Source organism: Oryctolagus cuniculus, chromosome 7 (genome assembly GCF_964237555.1).
Source record: "Oryctolagus cuniculus chromosome 7, mOryCun1.1, whole genome shotgun sequence".
Lineage (NCBI taxonomy): Eukaryota > Metazoa > Chordata > Mammalia > Lagomorpha > Leporidae > Oryctolagus > Oryctolagus cuniculus.
Genome location: NC_091438.1, coordinates 16,161,631 through 16,183,113, shown reverse-complemented (window position 1 = coordinate 16,183,113; position 21,483 = coordinate 16,161,631). Strand labels below are relative to the sequence as shown.

Here is a 21,483-nt window from a genome sequence, read left to right as displayed (position 1 = left end):
TTCAGAATTCCCAGAAATTAAATTCTATTTTTGGACGTTACTATAAAGAGTCAGATGGCCATTGGCCAGTGCTGTGACATAGAAGCCTAAGTCCACACCTGCACTGTCAGCATCACATATGGGCACCAGTTCAAGTCCAAGCTGCTCCACTTCTTATCCAACTCCATGCTAAGGTGCCTGGAAATTAAGCGGCAGTTGGACCACTTGCTTGGACCCCACACACATCTGGAAGGAGCTCCTGGCTCCTGGCTCCTGGCTTTGGCCTGACCCTGCCCTAGCTATTGGGGATTGACCCAGCAGCTGACAATCTCTCTCCCAGTATGTCTGTATCTCTCCCTTTCAAATAAATTCTTTTGAAACACTGCCAGAAGGCAAGCCCCTGAATCAGCACTTTGCTGAGAATTCACCTCCATTTAATGTCCAGTTTCATTCCTGGTAAGTTATACCTTCTAGAAAAATCCCAGAAACCAAGTTCCCTGCCTCTTACAAACAAGGTTCACCTTGTTCCTGGTCTTCAATCACATCTATTCCTCATTTCCACTGCAGACCTCACCAAAATCCCCATTCCCATCCATAGCTCAGTGTGCATCTGAAAACGCCTCCAGTGGGGACCTGTTCCCCAGGGGCAAAGCTGCTTCTGTCCTTGCAGGATTCATTAGACCTGCACCTCAAGTCTCAGGATGATAATTTGTGTCTGGTGAGACCCTGCAAGGACTTATGGAATATGGACAGTTGTCCATGAAGCTCTATGTCAGATGGGGTCTGGGATCACTTGCAGGCACTAAAGTCACCATTGCTAAAGTCCTGTACATAAATGGGTAGCATTTGCATTGGACCAAATATTCTCCCATATGTTTTCAGTTGTCCCTAGATATCTTATAATACCTAAAGATACTACGACATAAATGGTATACTGTGTGTAGAAGAATTCAAGGGGAAAAAGATGGTATATGGACAGTACAGATGCATTCTTTTTCAATTTTCAAAATCACTGCGAATGGAACCTGCACTTGTGGTCCCATGGATCCCAAGGGCATCATGGGATAAGGCACTGTGTCATGTGGTCATGTAGGCTAGGAAGTCCCAAGACCTGCTGGCAGATGGCTGGCCTTCCAGGAGAGACACTTTGATTCTGGCCTGGAGTCCCAAGTGCAGGAATGGAAACATTCAAGGCAGCCAAGAGGTTTTTCCTGAATTTGCAGGCATTTGGGGAGTGAACCAGTAGATGGAAGGTATTTCTCTCTCTCCACCCCAGCACCACCACCTCCCTCTCCCTTTTCTCCCACTGTTCATCCTCTGCCTCTTCACTGTAATGCTGCTTTTCAATAAACTTTTTTTTAAAGAAGGCAGGTGCTGACATCGTGGGACCCTGGGTAAAGCCATCAATATGACAGCATCATCCATATCAGAGTGCCTGGTTCAAGACCCAGCTGCTTCTAAGCCATATTTCCTGTAGTAATGGAAGGAAGCAGATGGCTCAAGTTGTTGGATTCCTTATTTCAGCCTGGTTTAGCCGTGGCTGCCGCAGGCATTTGAGACATGAATCAGATGGAACATCTCTGTGTGTGTGTTTCATTCTATGTAGCTCTCCCTCTCTCTTATGTTTGCCTTGCAGATAAATAAATCAGTCTCTTTAAATATTGGAAAACCTGGTTCTGGCACTGTGGTAGGGTGGGCTTTGCCTCCACCTACAGTGCCTGCTTCCCATGTGGACTCTGGTTCAAGACCCGACTGTTCCTCTTCTGATCCGGCTCTCTGCTATAGCTTGAGAAAAGCAGTCTACTTCATATATAAAGAGAGAGAGAGAGAGAGAGAGAGAGAGAGAGAGAGAGAGATACAAGGGTAAAAAATTGACACACCCAATATGAGATGTAATGTATTATAACACTGAACTTAAAAAATCCAATGATAGAGAAAAAAAATCCAATGGTATGGGCTAACAGGATATTTGCAATAACATTCCACGTTGGGGTGAGAATGCTTTTGAACTACAGAATGCCAGGATCCAGTCTTCAGGAAGAATTCTATTAGAAATCTAGTATTAGACTGGAATATAATAACTGACACAGGCATGAATGGTTAACGCATGGTAAAATTGTTAAAGGAAGCCCATTTTCAAACAGGAGATTTATACATCTTCCAAGCAGCACTCTCCAAAGTTTTTATTTCAACTCTGAAATTTTATTATCCAAAGTGTATGATTTTTACAGAACAAAAGTAAAAGCAGGTATCAAAATCAGCAAAGAGTTTGTAAAATTTCTGCAGAGATTTTCACCTAAGTTAGGGCTGGTGAAAGTGGTATCCAAGGTAAAACCTAGATGACTGCTGATTTGTCTCTTGGCATAAATTACCAGGCGGTTTGTTCTGGAGGTACTGAATAACTTGTCATCATCAGTGGTCAGTTGTTGAGAACCAATTCGAGTTGTCAAACAAATCCAAAAAATTTTTTACATTTTTTTTTGTTGCATTGTGGCATTTTACTGAAGTGGCATTTATTTTTTTCTTCTTGGTAATTTCTTTTTGTTTTGAAATGTTTTCATTTCTTTGTAGCATTTTCTTATTTAGAAAGATAATTGAATTGGCATTGTACGTTGTTTCCTTAGTATTGCTATTTTTGTTTTAAGTTTCAAATTTTTGCAAAGTTGTTAAATTTGAATTATTTGGCATTTTCTCCATTAAATGAAACAGTGAATAGGAATGACATTTTACACTTGTCTGAATAACTGCTTTTCTCTTTTGTCATTTGTAAAGTATAATCATTTTTAAATTTAAAATTTTTTTAACATTTTTGTATTTACAAAAACACTGAACTTAAATGGAATTTTACTTTTTTTGCTGAGTTCAAATTTTTGAAAAAATTTTAAATTATATATATTTCTAACTTTTTCCTATTTAAAAAGTTACTAAAATGAAGTGGCATTTTAATTTTCCTATTACTATCTTCCTATTTTTTGTTTTTTATTCTTTTAAAGTTTTTAAAATTTTTAATTTTAATTTTTTCAGTATTTTCCTTTCAAAAACACTTAAATGACATTTTTTCTAATTTTTTCTTTTTAAAATTTTTAACAATTTTTAAATTTTTTTTAATCTTTCCTTTTAAAAAAACAAGCAGTACCATTTTTCTTTTCTATTTTTACTTAAAATTTTTTTTTCTTTTCAAATTTTTAAAATTTTTTTGGAATTTTTCTTTTTATAAACACTTAACTAAAACAGGGAATACATATTGGGACCTGAATCAAAATTTTTGAGATTTCAGTTACACTCCTGGACACTGGAAACACTTCTGGGCCTGGACAGCGATATCTTAATGAGAAGTTGTAGATTTTAGGAGCCCAAGATGTGCTGACAGGGTGTCTAAGGCAGCTGTTACACTGAGAGGAGGCACACTCAGGTGGAAACATAATTCCCTCCCTAGGATCCCAATTTTCATGAAAGGAAAACAATTGTGTCATCACAGGTATGACAGACAGTGGAAGTAAGAATGGTAGCTGTGAGAAACAGGTCCACCACAGGGCAGCGGTGCCATTGGCTCGGATTATTCTTTCACCAGGAGCACGTACTAAGCAGCGGGCATCCAGAATCTGTGAGGACTCAGTTTTCCATGTCGGGGTGGGGACAGGCATATGGCCCCTTCTCATCCTGCAGCTGCCTCAGGCCAGCAGGAACACGGCCTTGCTGTTTGCTGGGGCTCTGGATGCCTTGGCCCACGTCCTGCATCAGGAGCCCCCAGTTCTCCTGCAACACTGAGTGGAGTTGGCAGGACCAGCAGCTGTAAGAGATGAGCGTCCTTGTGACGAGGTCCTGCCCGCATCTGCACTGCCTGACTCTGGACGTGGAGAGAGGAGTGTTCAGAGAGGTGTCTGGTTCCTTGATGCAGGCTCAGTCCACCTTGCCCACCTGGGCCCTCCCGGCCACACTGCTGCATTCATCACCATGAACTTGCTGTTATCATGCCCATGGAAGGGTGCCTCTTGTGTTGATGACTGGACCTCTGCCAGGCTGCTGCTCACTCCCTTTTTGCTCAGGCTCTGAGGGGTCACCCTCTCCACAGTTGTTAGGATACAGAGGAAGGAGCACATCTTTAGGATGTACAGATAAACAGACAGCTTTCACCAACTGACCGATGCCAGGGTCAGGGGACCTGATGGGCACACAAGATGTTCTCTGCCTCCTGCGGGGATGTGGGAGGGAGCACACAGCATCCCTGCATCGGGTGCTTGGCCAAAGAGTGAGGCTGAGTGTAAAATTGAGGAAAGCATCAGAGGTCCTCAGGATGCAGACCCCGAGCCAGACACCTGGCCTGTGCCTTCACACAGTCAGCATTCCCATCATGGAAGACAGCAGAAGGGGGAGATGGTTGGGGTTCAAAAGGAGGAAAGAGACCCTTCCTGTCCTTTTGAGCCCCAAAGTCTCCTCCTCCTGCTGTCCTCTATGCAGAACGTTGGCTGTGTGAAGGAGAGGGCCAGCTGTCTGGGTCAGGGTCCACGTCCTGCAGAATCGGATCCTCTCCTCTGCTCACATGCAGCCTTGTGTGCAGGGCGCTGTGTCTCTGACACTGCCCACACTGAGCTCGCCCCATCCAAAGGCAGTGTGTGCCCAGGGTCCTGTGCTGTTTGCTTCCAGCTCCTCCTGACCTCAGATCTCTACAGGAGGCAGTTGGAGAGGAGCCAGGTGGTGTTCTCTCTAGAGCAGCTGTGGAGTCAGGCCTGGGTCTCCTTAGGTGTTCACTCGGATTGGAGGTGGAAGACTGTGCCAGCTCTCAGGGAAGCAGCCTAGTGGATAAAAATAGCCGAGGGCAGTTCATGGTGTTGAAATTGCGTTCTTGGTGTTCTGGTTGCTGTTGAAGCGGAGCTCCTGTGTTAGATGTTTGGAAGAGGTGGGGATGTTACAATCAGCAATATTGTTCTGTCCTTCCAACTGTACTTGGGATCTGAAAGAGGGAGAGAAGAAAAATCAAAGGAGAGCAGGGTCAGGTCCAGGTGAGAGCTGAGCCTGCATCTGGGCCACAGTGGGGCAGAGGCCAGGCAAACTCAGTTCCAGTGGGGAGACTGGCTGAAGAGGAGCCCTGGGCTGCTGAGAGGGAAGCGGCAGCCAAATGAGCAGAGTCCTGCCCTGAACTCCAGCCCAGCTCTGCAGTGCTGGGGAACCAGGGCCCTTGACCTCTCCCAACCAGGAGTGGGTGATGTCACCCCACTTCCTCCTGCTCTCTGGGGCATCAGAAATGGATTAGTGTTCTGCAGGAAGCAAAGAGAGCTGGGAGTGTAACCACAGCACAACTCATGTCAATAGAACAGACACCAAGTTTCTCTGAAGATGATTCCACATCTAGTTACACCTAGGACCATTCTGCTATGTGCCTAATAGTTCACTCACTCAACTCTGAAGGAAACATTAACTTTAAAACAGGCACTCTTCAGTCATCCTAGAGTTTTCCCATTTTTTTTTTCAGTTCCCCTAAGAATTTTTCTTTTTGAGAATATCCTGTTTGTATACTGGTCAGAGGGGAGGACAAACATGGGAGAATGAGACCTAAGAATCTGCATTGGAAATTGGCCTAGGAATAAAATGAGATAAAATGTGATTGTTCAATGTGTATTTCTCAACCCAATAGAGGACTTGCAATCAAGTGAGTGGATGGTAAGCAGCATGTTTTAGGAAGAGAAGTTCAACTGTAAACATTTTAACTTGATTATGAGGGGAGGTATCCTATTTTGTGGGTCAGGTTTCTACATGACAAGGATTTCTTACTGTATCTTCTATTTCAAATTATTGATCCAAACAGAGAGGTTACAGTTCTACCCTATCTGAACAAATAGAAATGAGGTATAATCTGTGTGCAGTGTAAGAAGGAATACATACACCTAAGACACACACACAGGATTACCTCTGTCTAGGCGTGAAGGCCCAGGAATCTGAAGGTCAGTGCCCACATGTTGGTCTGTGGTTTTCCCTTCATCTCCTGGCCAGGAAATTGGCACGTGATTTTCCTCTCTGTGGGCTGTGGTTTTCCCTTCATCTCCAGGCCGGGGAACCGGCAGGCCAGTTTGCATTTCCTGGGCTTCCATTTTCCTTTGATAACATTTTCTTTTGGGGTACTTGGGACATCGCTGGGGCTGATGCTATGACTCTCACACTTGCTGGTGATGGGATCTTTGTGAGGACCTCCCTCCAGCTGGGAACGGGTCTTCCTCTCAGCAGCAGCCACAAAACTCAGTTCTGAAATAGAACCACAGCCGTCAGGATTGGTATTCATGCTCTCTCTCTGGCAGTCAGGCCTGCAGCAGAGGGACCACAAGTAAGGAAAGGGGCCCTGAACAGTCATGTCCGAAGTGGGAGATGAGATCTGCACAGACACTAAAATGTTTTCATTCAGGTTGATTTTATACATATTCACTGATAATTTATCACTAGGCAAAAGTAATAAACATGGCTCAAATGATCACAGTATTCAAGAACGTTGGACTAATAAAACACACAGCTCTTAAGCTTTTAAGGCACAGAAACCACACTGTGTATCTGTTGAAGGTTTGGGGGGATGGAGCAGAATCATCTAACCTGGAGGGCATTGTAATGAGAGACAAGGACAGGGGACCACTCACAGCTGGAATGAACAACACTAGCACAAGAACACATGCATTTCATACATGCACATGCTTTCCTGAACATACACCAAGCACATCAATTCATAGGATATATGCCTTCAGTGCCTGTCATATAGATAATAATATACATGATGTGGCCATCACTTTTCTGGTCAGTTGAAGTGGGAACCTAGTTACAGGCACCTGAAGAATGGAGAGACAAGCTAAGGTGAAACACAAAAGTCAGGAAGAAATCCCAGTGGGAGGTAAGGCATTGCTTTGGCCTAGCACACACATCTGCCTCCTGAGACAGTGTTGTGCACTTGCCTGCTTCCTCATGACTGCCCAGCCCTGGCACAGGGTGTTTCTGAGACAAAGCCACACAACCACTGGTCTGTGGCAAAGACTAGTTCAAGGCCTCACTGGGACCCTGAGTGCAAAAAGCCCGTGGGGAGAGAACAGGAACTTTCAGGGCCATGGGGCACTCCTGAGCTGGAGCTATATCTGGAGCGCCACAATGAGCTGCTGACCCTGCTCAGGGATGACGCACATCTCTGTACCTCTGTACAGAGGAAAAGCGCATGGTCTCACCAAGAAAAGGTGCCTGCTGATCTATAGCACTGGAGGGGGCGGGGAGAACTGTCATTGTCAATTCTACTGCAGAACATTGAGTACAGGGAAGGGCATCTGGATTTTTTGATTTTCCTACAGAATGACTTGATGAGTGAAGGTGCCTCAAACCCTAAAGATTCCTGCTGAGAGAAAGTGTAAAACCTCATCAAAGCTCAGATTCAAGGAAACTGGACTTTTTCTCTGTCCCCCCCATGAAGCCATACTCCAGGGCTCCTACTCAACAAGAGGCACTCTGCCTGTGATGACGTGAGGGACCCCTCAGCCTCACTCAGATACTGAATAGATTCCTGTCCTGGTGCAAGATTATGGAGGCTTTACAGGAGAAAAAAATGCCGAGTGTAGACACTGGATTAAAACTACAAACCTCATATGAGCACAACTCAGTGCTGTAAAGCAGAAGATGAAAACCACACCATGGACACAGGTGCGGGACTGGACTGCTGTGGTTAGCACCAAGCTGCTTCAGAGAAAACAGAGTCTGCCGACCAAGGATACCTAGTGTCAGATAACTAAGGAAACATTGTACAGACTGCCAAAGCTTTAAGCCTGAGAAGTTTGGAGGATGCTGTTTACAATTGCAACTGTTGTTAAAATTAAGAGCATCACAGCAACTTGTTAAAGAAGCCTCTCCCAGAGAAATGGTGGTGGCTTGGTGTTTGCCATCCTGCATTCCCATCCACTCCTTCCCTGTCTTGACATCAAAAGCTGCACCTTGAAAGTGGGCCTGGTGACAGCCAAGGGATTCCCCTGTTGGATGACTATGAGCAAACTCCATCCAAGAGCCACATCCAGACTGAGATAAGTGCCCAGGGACTGAGTGCACAGTGGTCTGTCTCACCCAACACAGGTGCAGCAACCCAAGACTACAGAGGCCACCTGGGAGACCAGTGGAGTGTTCCCGTTCACAATGGAGCACTCACTGTCTACAACAAGAGCAGAGCAGACAGGCTGTTTCTCCAGTGAGAACCAGGTGCTCCTAGAATGGGACCAGTCAGAAGCTTCTGGAAGAAGTGCAGGAGTCAAACACGTACCGTGAGAGTCTTGTGAGACATCTTGATCTTCAATCTCTGGAATCTCCCTGATGAGACTGGAGGGAGGGAAAGGTGGGTGAGAAACAGAAAGGGAACAGAAAGCCCCTTTCCAAGCTGTTCTAAGAGGAGGCTTCCAGAAGTGGCTGGGCTGAGCAAGGGGCCACCCACAACTTTGTCCCTATCTGGGGAAGACTGGCTACTAACGGTGCAGACAGGATGCAATGTCTTCCATTTGAGGAGGCTCCTTGCTGACCACCTGGAGTAGACGAACTGAACGTTATCACAGGGCAGCTTTCATGTGAGGAAAAATGAAGTGCTCATAGGAAGCACGTGGCAAACAGAAAGCCAGATAAAACAGAAACCCCACTGCCTTCACTGAGAATAGTAAGTATGTGTAGATATATAATATTTACACACGAATAAACTACAGCCAAATATTAAATCTATGTGTGCTTGTAGACTTCTTTATGCTTATTTGTACTGCTTGAAGTCAATGAAAAGTAAACAGGCAAACAGAACTTCTTCTTCTTGGAGAAAGAGTATTAGGTTTGAGGTGATAGGTGAGTAGCAGAGATATTGACAGGGCATGGAGACAGAAGCAGAGAGAAACAGAGGATTTCCTCTGTTTTGAGGTCATTAGGATCTCAGCCTGGAGAAATGACTCTCAGTTGGTCCACTAGTACCCATGAGTATTTGGGAAATGAAAACTGGCTTCAACAGATTTATGTAAACTACATGCAGAGTCAATGAATTCCCCTTGTGGGATACTGGAGACTATCACAGCTTTAGCCGTCAGTCTTATTCTCAGTGCTGAGGCACTAGTTTCTGTCAGGTGGTTTCACGTGATGAATGGGGTGCAGAGAAGCTCATGAGAAGAGGAGACCTGTGAGCAGCACCCTGCCCTTCACTGCACGTGAGAGAGGGGCAATGATGGCAAGGAATCCCTGGAGAGGCTCCTTCATGGAGTCAGCTTGCTGCAGGTCACTACGTGGAAAAGGTAGGGAGAAGTGGAAACCCAGACTAGTACTCTAATGATGGCAGACAGCAGTGCTGACGGGGTACCGCTGGGTTGGCTCAATGGATGGGAGATGCACCGTGGCACTGCTCTTCTTCTCTGGACCTGGAGTCTGCCCGTGTCAGCACTAAGCTCACTGCCCAGGGTTCCTAAGACTCACCTGGAGTGTGATAGGGCTTGTGCTTCCTCTTGCACTTCATCATTGTCATGTTCCTTTTCTGCAAATGAATTCAAATAGGCACAGTCATCTAGGATGATCCCCTCAAAGCCTGTACAATGCACTGTCCAGCTCTAGCACAGCACACCAGTATCCTCAGTGTCACTGCCGACTCCTCAGATAGGAATTGTCTAGAGGGTGGAGGTCATTTCTGAGGGAACTAGCTTGTTCATTTTTCTTGACACATGAGGTAAAGCTCCCTATTCCTCCAGTCATCACACCAATAATCACTGACCTGATTCCCTACACAAATGAAACAAATTTTCCCAAGTGTGGGTGCTGTGGCAAGCAGGTAAAGCTGCTGCCTTTAACCCCAGGATCCCATGTCAATGCCGGATCAAGTCCTGGCTGTTCTACTTCTGATCCAAATCCCTCTAATGCACCTGGGAATGCAGTAGAAGATGGCCCAGTACTTGGGCCCTGCACCCACGAAGGAGACCTGGAGGAAACTCCTAGTTCCTCCCTGGGCCTGGTCCAGTCGATGCCATTGTGGCCATGTGGGGAGCAGACCAGAGTATGCAAGAGTTGACTCTCTCTCTCTCTCCCTGTTTCTCTCTCTGTCTCCCTGTTTCTCTAATTCTGCCTTTCATAAGGTAAAATCAAATCTAAAATAATATTCTCTGGAGATGCTTGGTTCCTAGTGTGATTCCTTTCCATGAGAGGAAGTGCAGTGCCCATGGTTCTCAAACAAGCTATCTTGGTAGTTTGTGGTTTACCACATTTTGTGCATTGAGGATAAGATAAAAGGTGGAACAGGTGAATTTTCAGTTCTGGGTATCAGAGTGAATGTGTGCAGCACAAGAGAAAACTTGGCTACTCATGGAATCTCTAAGCACAAGTTTCAGACTTGCAGCCTGGGGACACACTACTAAAGGAATGGCAGAACATTCTGTATGTGTGGTAGGTGAAATGATGCCAATGTTGAAGGGACAGACAACGTGGTTGTGTTCAATGAAACAGGGGGAGTATCTTGACTGCAATGGAGAGGAGCATGCTGCTGGCTCTGACAGGAAGCAATGTCACATGACAGGGATGGGGAATGACTCATGTGATCAACACTGCAGGGGGCAGAGGGGTCTGCTTCATTAGGAACGGATGGCAGAGACAAGCATGAGATGTGCTGCTTAGGTTGGTGTGCATCTGTGACATTCTTCTGGCAATGACTGAGCACTGGAATCTGAGTGACAAAGCTACACAAGGAATGGGAGGACAGCAAGGCTGGATGGGCCAACCACACCTGTGCAACAGACTGGTTGAAAAAGAACAGCTGCTGAGAACGTCTCAGACCATCCCATGTGCAGGAGCCCTCTCAGTCAGGTGGGAGTGAGGAGTGCAAGGATAGTGCAGGCTCCTTGGCTAGCAGAGGGGGTTGTATCACCTCACAGTGGGGGACTCACCATTTGCATCTGGAGCAGAGAGCATGTCCTGCTGCTCCAGGGAGCACCAGCTGCTCCACGTGGAATGGTCAAGCTCAGAAACGACTGGAGAAATCGAGGGAGTGAGGTAGCACTCGTCCAGTGAGTCATCTGGATCTTCCTGCTCTTGCTCCTCTGGGAGCTCCCTGCTGAGATGGGAGGGCAGAGACACTGAAGACACGCATCACAAGTACAGAAGTGACTTTGTTATCAGACTACAGGTAAAAATATGTGAAGGATGTTCAAAGGGGGAATATAGAGGGAAACAATACAAAAGGGAACGTTATGAAAAGAGCCATTTCATCATTGGCTGAATGTTCCAACTGGCTCTAGTTACTAGTTTCTCCAGCATTTTGATTCCCTAGTAGTCCATACTACACTGTCTGCTCTGCCTCCGAGTTACCTGGAAGTGTATGTGACAACTTGCTCTTGTACCTCCACTTCGTGATATTGATTTTCTGCAAACAAATTCAGAGAGATTGACCATGTTAAGCAGGTTTTGGGTGAGATATGGGTATCCAATGGCCACTACTACCAAGGGGACAGATTGTTCTCGTGTGAGAACAGGAGACTGTGACAGAAATCCTCCAGGAGGACTAAGTCGACATCAGGAGATGGGCTTGGTGAGCCATCCTGGGCAAGGGGTCAAATCTCCCTGTTCACAGTTGGATCACCATCTCAATAACCTCTGTCCAGAACCCTTAGAAACTGCCTGCAATGGTCCTCAGGGATTCTAAGCTCACAGCCCAAGAACTTCCTAGGAGGCAAACTGCAGTTGTCAGGCTTTCTCATTAAAGGATCCAGGTTGCTGACTGTGGAGAGGAGGTAGAACACTGGGAGAGAGCTATGCATGGAGTCTGATGCCCTGGAATTGAAACCTGTGTGATGCCACACAGAATCTTGGCTATTCTAAGAGTTGCTCATGAATAATCTCCCTCTTGTCTATGGGAACAATACAAGCAATTCAAGAGCTCTCTCCCCCGGCCCTTTAGGATTTATGTATCTAAAATCTAGGAGTGTTGCTATGTTACTGACTCATCCTATCAGACTGATCATGGTGAATAAGGGTAGAGGAGTTTCTACAGAAGGCTGAATGAACTCCATAGTACCTCGCACAAATAAATCTATGCGGTTATAGAGAAACATTGAACATTGATTTTGTAGGGACGTTCCTGGACTCAGCTATGTTTTTTGAACTGTACAGGAAGTACAGTATAAAAGACTTTATATCCTGGTTTTGAGATGATTGCATAGCTAAGATAAGCTGTATTAAAGGAGGTAGAGACTAGGGATGGAAGTAGGGAAACTAGGATCACAACTTGGCCCACACATGGGAAGTGTTACCCAAAGCCTGCATGGGACTAGAACTCCAGGGATGCAGTAGTAGAACAGAATGATATCACTGCATGTGACAGCAGGCATGATTTCTACGTTAGAGTGTCTGAAAGGCACTTCCTACACAGGGCCTCTGTATGTTCCCATAGGCTAGGGTGCAGTGAGACAAAAGGCATCTGAGGGGAGGGAAGCTCCTTGACTCTCCTGATGTCTATGTTCAGTGCCACAACCTGGACCCTGATTGAAACCAACTTGTGTCTGCAGGGCCTCTGCTCAAAAGTGACCCTAATCAATGTAAGAGTTATTGTGTACAAAGAATGGAGAGGGTACCTGGGAGAACGGTGACAGGTTCTTCTTTCTTGTGTGAACAAGTGTGTTCCCCGTCTACACCTAGCACACTGTGGGTGTCCTCAGCATCAGGAGACATTTGCACAGTGCCCTCAGGCAGGCAGGAGTCACTCGGCAGGTGGTCAACAGCACCAGTGATAGATGTTTCCTGCTGTGAATTTTGTGGGGTTTCCATTTCATCCACTTCCAAGAGCTCCCTGAGAAGCCAGGTGGGATAAGGATGACAGAGATGAAACCAAGAAGGAAGAGACACCAAGGAGGTGGCTGGTTTGCATGGGGTGCATAAGGGATCGGTCATAGACAGCATAGAGGCAGTTCCCTCCACTCTGGACACCGTGTGGCTGCCTAGGGGGAGAGGGCCTGGGAAGAGATCAGCCTCTGCTCATCACACTCAATACACAGCAGCTAATGAGGAAGCAGCCTCCACTGTCGCTTCATGGCACAGTCACAGCACAAGCACACATTGACAGCTGCACGGGCTGACACCCTATGCTCAGGTTGGGTTGTTGCAGTGTCCTGCAGCCATGTGATCAAGGTTCTAGGGGCTTGGCAGATTCTAGAGATGTGCTACCTTCTGGGCCTTCTCTTAACCAAGTCACAGGACAGCAAACATGGTTTGTAGAGGTGCTTTTCTGCAGTTGAACCTGGCTGGATTCTTCCTAACTGCTCCCTTTGCACATTGCCTCTTTGCTAGCTTTCTCTGATGAGAACTTCAGCTAACTCTGTAGAAAGCAGATGTGCATCTTCCTCCCTTTTCCAGAAAGCAGAGAACAGAGGTTCCCTTTGTGTGCAGGCAACACCTAAGGCTGTGAGTTCATGATGGATCCTATCAGCAACTAGGACTAGGACAACAGACACCTACTTTAACAGGGGGATTTCCTAGTTGGCAAGGAAGGACTCAACACAATCTGCAGTTGTGTTTCTGCGTGTGTCTAACTCCATGACTGCCTCGGCCCCTTTTCTATTCTTTAGGAGACCCTGTGCATCCTTCACCCATTTGTTGCCAGCTCCTAATCATTCACTATTACCTGTCAGCAACAGGTCCTTGTGCTGGTGTTTCCTCCTCTTCAATATTTTCTGTAAACAAATTCAGAAATGTCCAATCAGATAATATCACCACCCCCACTACAATCAAGGTGGCCTCTGTGTGCATATGAATATCTACTTATGGGCCAATAGTGGACAAAAACTTCAAATGTTCTGTGTTTAAAGAAACGCCTTGCCATTCTCTTGTGGTCCATCAGGCTTTGTGTCTCTGCACTTGGAGATCAGAACCATGGCAGATTCTGCCTGAAACTAGGCCAACATCCTTCGCTCCCATATCACTGGAAGCTTCTCAAGCTTCCCTGGGACTTCTGCCTGTTATCCCTCATCCTGCCACTAGTGGGAGTCCAAGGCATGGGTTCTATGTTCCCATGGGTCTCACAGAGAACCTCCAGCTGTCAGGAAGAAGCAAAGAACCCGACTTCCATCCCTCCCTCACAGGCCCTCCACGTTTTCTCTGCTGTATCATTAGAGGAAATTCTCTCTGTGTTACGAGTCCCTTCTCAACAGCTTTCCTCACTGAAGTTCTACTAACTCTAGTGCCTGGTCTGGCACTCCCAGGGAGAGGAGGGCCTTTGTCCTATTGGGAAACCTACAAGCAACAGCTTCCACCTTTGATGGTTACATCTGCTCCACACCAGATTTTTTGGTCCATCTAGTGAATGAGGAGAGAGAAATCTTGGATGGAGAAAGCAATCAGCTGTCTACCATTTGAAAACCACACTGATCAGAGAGCTGGAGGCTTCCATTCAACTTAGCTCAGTGACTTTGTTCAGCCTAACAGTGGCCTCACTTCACAAGGTCTTTCTGGTCTTGATATGAGGATGGACCCTGCCTCTTCCCCCAATGGCCAAGCACAATCAGGAAGGGAGGAGACCTTTGGGATACTGCAAACTTGAAAGACTTCTCTGCCCCTATCTGTTTTTCCCAAGCAGTGCTGACCTTGTCCTGGTACACATGTTCAGTACCAAGAAGATCTGAGGCAAATGCCCATGGCAGAGATGAATGCATCTGAACCCCTGAGGCTTCTCAGATGACAGCCTGTGCCCAGCTTACCTGCTCCAAGCAGGTCCTCAAGGCACGCTGACAGCCGGACAGCCTCAGTGAGCAGTCGTTGGAAGCCCTGCCCCATACAGGTCTCAGAGTCATGCACGGTGAGCACGTCCTTCAGGTACTGCTGCAGGATGTGGGCTAGATTTCTCCACCTTTGCACCTTTGGGCGTAACTGGGAAAGTTTTTGGTCCTGATCTTCAAGGATGCCATGGCAATGCCTAAGGTGCAAGCGTGGAGAAAGTTCTAGATGGGAAGGGATGAGTGTTAGGTTCTCTGTGTTTCCACAGATTTTCATAACAATGCCTTATAGAGCCCTCCACCAGCATCACCACTCAGGTTTGGAGAAATACCTGTGCCAAGAACAGCAAAGGGCAACACAAGGCCTTGCTCCCACTTTTAGAGAAAGATCTTGTCACAATTCCTGAGATTCCATTCAGGTCATGTTCTATCAACAGTGCAAGGATTCTTCCTTTCTCGCCTTCATAAATGTGCTAATTCAGTTCCTTCTTCCAGCCACAGGCATTTCCATGTAGGAAGACACACAGTGTACAGTGCAGTGACTGGGATTCATGGTGCACACAGGGGTTACATGGCAAGAAACAAGAATGAAGGTCTGGCAGGGCCAAGCTAAGTATGAGTCTTCTATATCGGGAGGTGATGGTGACTAAGGGTAAATGAGGATTGATTGCAAGATGACCAAACAGAGGAGCCCAGCATCCCCTCTACCTCCCCTGAGAAGACCCAATGCAGCTCCATCTCGAGGTGAGTGCCCACAGAAAAGCACCTCCACACTAAGGGAGCCATGAGAACACGGGAGGAAGAGAGAACAGGCATAGCACCACCTACAGAGGACCAAAGCTAACTGGTGACTGGATTCCCAGAAACACAGCCATGGGGATTTCCTGTTGCAGAAGAGAGAGTAAACAGGAGGGCCCCATGGGAGCCCATCCACCTGGACACCTTACTTACAGACTCTCCGCACTTGCAGCTCTGAATTCAGATTCCTCTGCTCCCTCCTTGTTTCATAACGTCTGAGACATGGGGCTTTGCTGTAACTCTCTGCCCTTGTTTGGCACAGGCTGGCTCAGTTTTTGATTTGGGCTGCCCACTAGTGACACACATCCCCACCTGCCTGCCCTACACAGAGAGCCTTACCTGAGCAGCTCAGACCTGGACTGCTTTGGCAGGGGCCTCCCTGTGTAGCTTCTTGGTCAACATGGACTCCATGATGTCTTTTTTTTTATTATCTATTCATACCATTTTATTAGGGAAATAAACAGTAATTGTGGAGGGAAAAATGTATTTTCATTTTAAATTTCCTGAAGGGAGAATTTTTTCAAAGTACCTATTCACTTTTACTTTCATTGTAAAATTAATTTTTAACATTTCTTTTAAAAAATTTATTCATTCATTTATTGTAAGTAATATACATTTCATAAGACAACTTTAGGAATAGAGTTATTCTTCTCCCCATACCCAGGGTACCACCCACACTCCCAGCCCAGCTCCTCTTCCCTCTCTACTTCTCAATCTCATTCTCCTTTAAGATGCATTTTCAATGAACTTTGTACACAGAAGACCAACTCTATATTAAGTAACAATTTCAACAATGCGCACACACACCCACACAAGAAGAAAAACTGTTTGAGAAATGTTTCACTGTAACTCTCTCTTAATACAACTCATTGAGGACAGAGGTCCTGCATGGGGAGTCAGTGCACAGTGACTCCTGCTGTTAATTGAACAATTAGCACTCCTCTGTATGTTGTCAGGGACCACACAAGGCTCATGACATGAGCTGACTAGGCTATGGAAGCATTTTGAAAACTCTGTATTTAGACAAGGCCATCAGCAAAGTGGAAGTTCCCTCCTCCCTTAGAGAAAAGTGCATCCTCCTTTGATGGCCACTTCTTTGTCTGGGGTCCCACAGTGATCCTACATGGAGAACATTGTTTGCCACAGTGCCTTCATGGCTTTCCATGCCTGAGATGCCTCAGTTCTCCCTTCTGAGCTGCCACACCAGAGACACCCACACCCCTCCCCACCTGCCTGCCCCACACAGAGACACTTACCTGAGCAGCTCTGGGACCGTGGGCTTCTCTGCCAGTGGTTCCACCAAGTGGAGCTTCTTGGTCAGTATGGACTCAATGATGTTTTTAAACTTCTCACAATCTGGGAAAGACAGACACGCAGAACTCAGGGAAGTGCTTTTGTAGTCAGTGCCTGCTGAAGACCAAAAGAACTCCAGGGCCAGGCTCCAGATTGGGAGTTTCACATCTGTATTTCATCACCTCACTACATAGCATCTGAAATTTCCAATTTTTAAAAGATTTATTTATTTATTTGAAAGGCAGAGTTACAGAAAGACATAGGCAGAGAGAGAGAGAGAGAGAGAGAGAGAGAGAGAGAGAGAGACTCCATCAGCTGGTTCACTCCCCAAATGGCTGCAAGGTTGGAGCTGTGCCAATCTGAAGTCAGGAGCCAAGAGCTGTTTCTAGGTCTCCCATGTGGATGCAGGGGCCTAAGCATGTTGGTTATCTTCTACTGTTTTTTAGGCCATAGCAGAGAGCTGGATTGGTAGTGGACCAGCCTGAATTGAACTAGTACCCATATGGGATGCCAGCACTGCAGGCAGCGGCTTTACCTGCTGAACCACAGCACTGACCCTGCTATTTCCCAATAAACTGAGAAAAAAGTACTTCAAAGATACAGAAGGTGACTTGACAATGTGATTCCACTGGTGTTTACAGAATCAGAGTTCCCAGCCCCTGAGCTCAGACTGAATCATGAGCCACTGGACTCAGCAAGTCTTGCAGCCTCTCAGGTCAAACAAGAACCTGGGACACGATGTATGTTTGGGAGCTTGATAAGGGTGTAGGACTGTTTCCTTGCATTGGGAAAGATTTCAAGTGTTTGTTATTTCAGACTTAAGGCACCATCTTTCATGGAACTGTGTAGAGTACAATGTATAACAAAGTAAGGCCCTGAGGCAATATGGCCCAAGAAAAAGTATAGTTCCTGCTAAATTAGAAACAGTGCAATAAGGGCCTCATGGATTCTGTTGATCTTGAGCAAGGAACCATCCTTGGAGTTGTATAGGAAAGAAGGAGTGCATTTTATTGTGACAATCTACAGAGGCAGGAATTATGATAGCACCTATGAATGGGAGAGAAATCAGTTACAGAGAAGGTGGGCAATGGGGAGCACCCAGGTGAGTGGCCCTGATTCCCTCCCTACACCCTGTGCTCCCACTCCCAGGTCTCAGGCACCGTCTTCCTCTTCTGGAAGAAGAACTTGTGCTCCAGGAGCAGGACTTTCTCCCAGTGGGGAGGCTGTGTTGTGAGGGTGTTCCCATGGATACCAGAGTTCCAGTGCACAGGAGACTCTCTGTCTCTCTGGAAGCCCATCCTGCTCACTCTGAACACATGTCCACTTCTGGACCTAGGACAGTGCTTTGCCAATGGGAACTCAACAGAAGCTTGAATTGAGTGAAATGCGTTAGCCCCAGAAATGAGGCCCACAGTGATGGTATAAGGCTGCAGGAGCTGACACAGACAGGATGATCATAAACATGCACTCAATATGGTGGAGCCTGACCCTGAGGACAACAGGCAGCTCTATGCCTCATCAGGACTCCATGACAGATTCAGCACTCCTGTCACCCTACACCTCACCGCTAACTTGGAAAACTTGCGAAACCCTGTGTGTCAGCTTGGGAGTGTGGTCAGGAGGAAATTAAGTTCAGCAAATAGAAGACAACAATCAATTAGTGAGGCCATTTAGTTCCTCAGGAGAAGATACAGGACAATCATCACTGTGGTGAAATGACCCGAGAGAACTTACTGTAGTTTTTCAGCTCCCTGGCCAGGGCAAAGTTTGTAGCCTCAGCTATGAGAAACTTCTCCTGGAGCTCCCAGCAGTCCTGTTGGCTCTTTGCCAGCTGGGATCGCAATTGCTGGCATTCGAGGTCGTTCAGTTCTGCCATGGGATCTGATGCAGGGCTGTGGGATCCTGCCATGCTGATGGTGTGTCACAGCAGGACAACAGGGACTGGGGAGAGCAAACCCAAACACAGGCGAGGGTCAAACAAATGACATCCAAGAGTTTCAGGTAGGCTTGAGGGGAGACAATAACCACCTTCACTTACTGATGTGAAACTCCTGATCCACAGCCCGATGACACTGGGAAGTTCTTCACTGGACAAACAAGGATAAAACTGCCAAAGCCTAGATTGAAGGCACTGCCTGTAGCTCAGTCTCTGCTAGGACTGGCTGTTGTGTGGCAGCTAACGGTCTGCCGTTGCCATCGCAGAATTAGAAGGTGGAGCATGTCACGGAATCTTTGGAACTCTGCCTTCCAGGGGCCTAAGCTAGGTTGAGGCACAAGACCCCCACTGCTGGGGACAACCTACCCATCTGCCAGTCTCATAGTTATAGATCCTGCACTGACACCACAGACCGTATCCCCAAATCACCTAAGCATGTATCACTCGTATAGTCATGTATGTGTATGAAAATACCAAGACAGAAAATGTGTCCCAACAAGCCTTCCTTTCTCTGGGCTGTTAGGAAGTCACCCCACCTGCTGTTTAAAGAGATCTCAAGCCTTTTCTACCTGTTTGAAATGATGAATTTTAAGCTTCCCTGATAAATGGGTCATTTTATTTTCTTAGAAAGCAATTTTGAGAGTTCTTTTACTTCTCTGAATAGAATTGTTATATCAGGTATGCAATTTCAAAATGTTTTCTCCCTATGTTGGCCTGTCTATTCATCTTCTTATCAATGACTTTGAACAGGAAATTTGAACATATTGGGACATTTATGAATTTATTCTCAACTATTTATATAATGATGACCTACTTATTTTTAGGAAGATGTGTGTTACATATTTGAAGTAGTTTTTTAAATTAACTTCTTTATTTAATGTTGTATGTATGTCATAAATGCAACATTAAGAACATAGTCCTTCTTCCCACCTACCTGCCCTCTCACCTATTCTCCCCCTCTTCCTCCTCCAACTCCCCTGTTTAGTCTGAGAAAGAAAAAAAGAATGGAACAAGAAAACTAAGAGAACTGTTACTCAACAGCCTAGCAAAGGGCTGTCCAAGGTTACTGCTTCTCAAAGGTGATTATATCTCTCTGTGGTTTGGAATGGTGTTCCCCTGATGAGTACTGATAATGGGCAACTTGTCATAAACCTGGTACTTTCATGGAGTAATGTCTACTCAGGTCCTTTGCCAATTTCTCAGATGAATGATTAATTATTTTGACTACTGAGTTCTGTGAGTGCTGTCACACTATAGCACAGAGAAAGCAAAAGCCTTGTGAACAATGTACATAGGTCTTGGCCCCATGTGGGGATCATGGGGATCCTTACTTTGGGGCTGTGGAACTGCACCACTGCCATTTTATTGGATTGTGCAGTGTGTTGCATGGCAGAATTGAGCATGGGTGGAAAAATGTACCTAGCTGAAGAGGGCAGGAAGGGTGTGCTTTCTCTCTCTCCCTCTTTTTTTTTTTTTTTTTTTTTTTTTTTTTGGTGGTGACACTGAAGTTACCAGGATCTCTAGTTTGCATGGAAAGCTTTTGTTCAGCATAAACCTGCTCTGATTCCATCCAGGGATCTCCCTGGCCAGGTGCACAGGTTCACTGTGGAGTCAGTTTCTCTCCTGACCTCAGTGCCCATGGAAGGTGGCTCCTTCAGGGGCTGGACAGTGGAGTAGGCCTTTCTGAGTATCCCTTGAGGTTTCCGACACAATGTGTCCTTCATCTCACCCACACTTGGTTTCACCCTAACATTACCTTGTCATTCTCTGGGTCATTCTCATGCCCCAGAGAGCTGCTCATCTTCCTTCATCTGCACCTTCAGTTCTGGGTTCTCAGGATGTGGACTCAGCTCCAGATCTGGGAGGAGACACAGGGGAGGGACTAGGTCAGCTCTCAGCCTCAGTTCCCAGGGCACGTGTGGTTCCCCAGGGACTCAGAGGAACCTAAGCAGCAGGACTTCAGAGAGGAACAATACACACTTTACCTCACTGATGAAGAAGCTGAGCTCCATAGAGAATAAGAGGTTGTCTCAGCACCACAGCACCTGATGGAAGGAGGGCCACCCCATGAGCTTTGACCTCCAGCTTCCCTGTGCCGAGCATGCTCTTATCTTCCAAGAATGCATTGTTGGGTTTTGTAGACTTCGGATAAAGCACTGCTATTTCTGCTGCTAAAAACAAACAAACAAAAGTATGAGGGTCATTCCTTGGACACAGCTTTTCCCACATTTCTATTGACCCATTATGTGTTCTCTGTCTGTTTTCAACCACTGGGTGATAGAATGGGACCAGAGAACACACAAGTTGAATGAGTATTTAACACAGCCCCGCCTGTCCTGTGTGGTCCCTTACCTCTGGAATTCTCCCTCAGGATTTCTCCTCTGCTGCAATGCTGGAGAGTGTCAGACCTTGTGGAAGTCATTTCTGTATGGAGATCCATGTTCTTTTTGTCTCCTGGAGTCAGGGAGAGTAGAGATTCATTCTGGACCTCTGCAGACCTAGCTTTTCTGCTAGGCAATGTTGCCAGTTTCAATGATAAAAAATTAAAAACCACAATGACCATTGGATATCGGGTCAATAAAAATTTTCCTGAGGTGCCTGAGATTGTGAGAACAGCCCCTGGTAGAAAGTGGTCAGAGCCAAGCACGGGGCATTGGCAGACTGACTCAGATAAGGTGTATGTGCAAAACAACCAAGAAAAGGCTGCTGACAGCAGGAAGAAGACACACATCAGAGGAGTGTGAGAAGAAAGCATGCTTACTGGAT

General features: G+C 46.3%; 1 long non-coding RNA gene and 1 pseudogene across 1 annotated transcript; both read right to left on the bottom strand.

Moving 5' to 3' along the window:
• LOC138850340 (sorting nexin-7-like) overlaps positions 1 to 21,483 on the bottom strand; it is a 415,797-nt pseudogene that overhangs the window by 118,358 nt on the left and 275,956 nt on the right.
• On the bottom strand, positions 11,141 to 14,230 carry LOC138850484 (uncharacterized). Its single transcript, XR_011390294.1, has 3 exons — positions 13,604 to 14,230; positions 12,558 to 12,772; positions 11,141 to 11,350 (listed from the first exon to the last, which is right to left on the bottom strand). It is a non-coding gene; the product is annotated as an uncharacterized lncRNA (long non-coding RNA).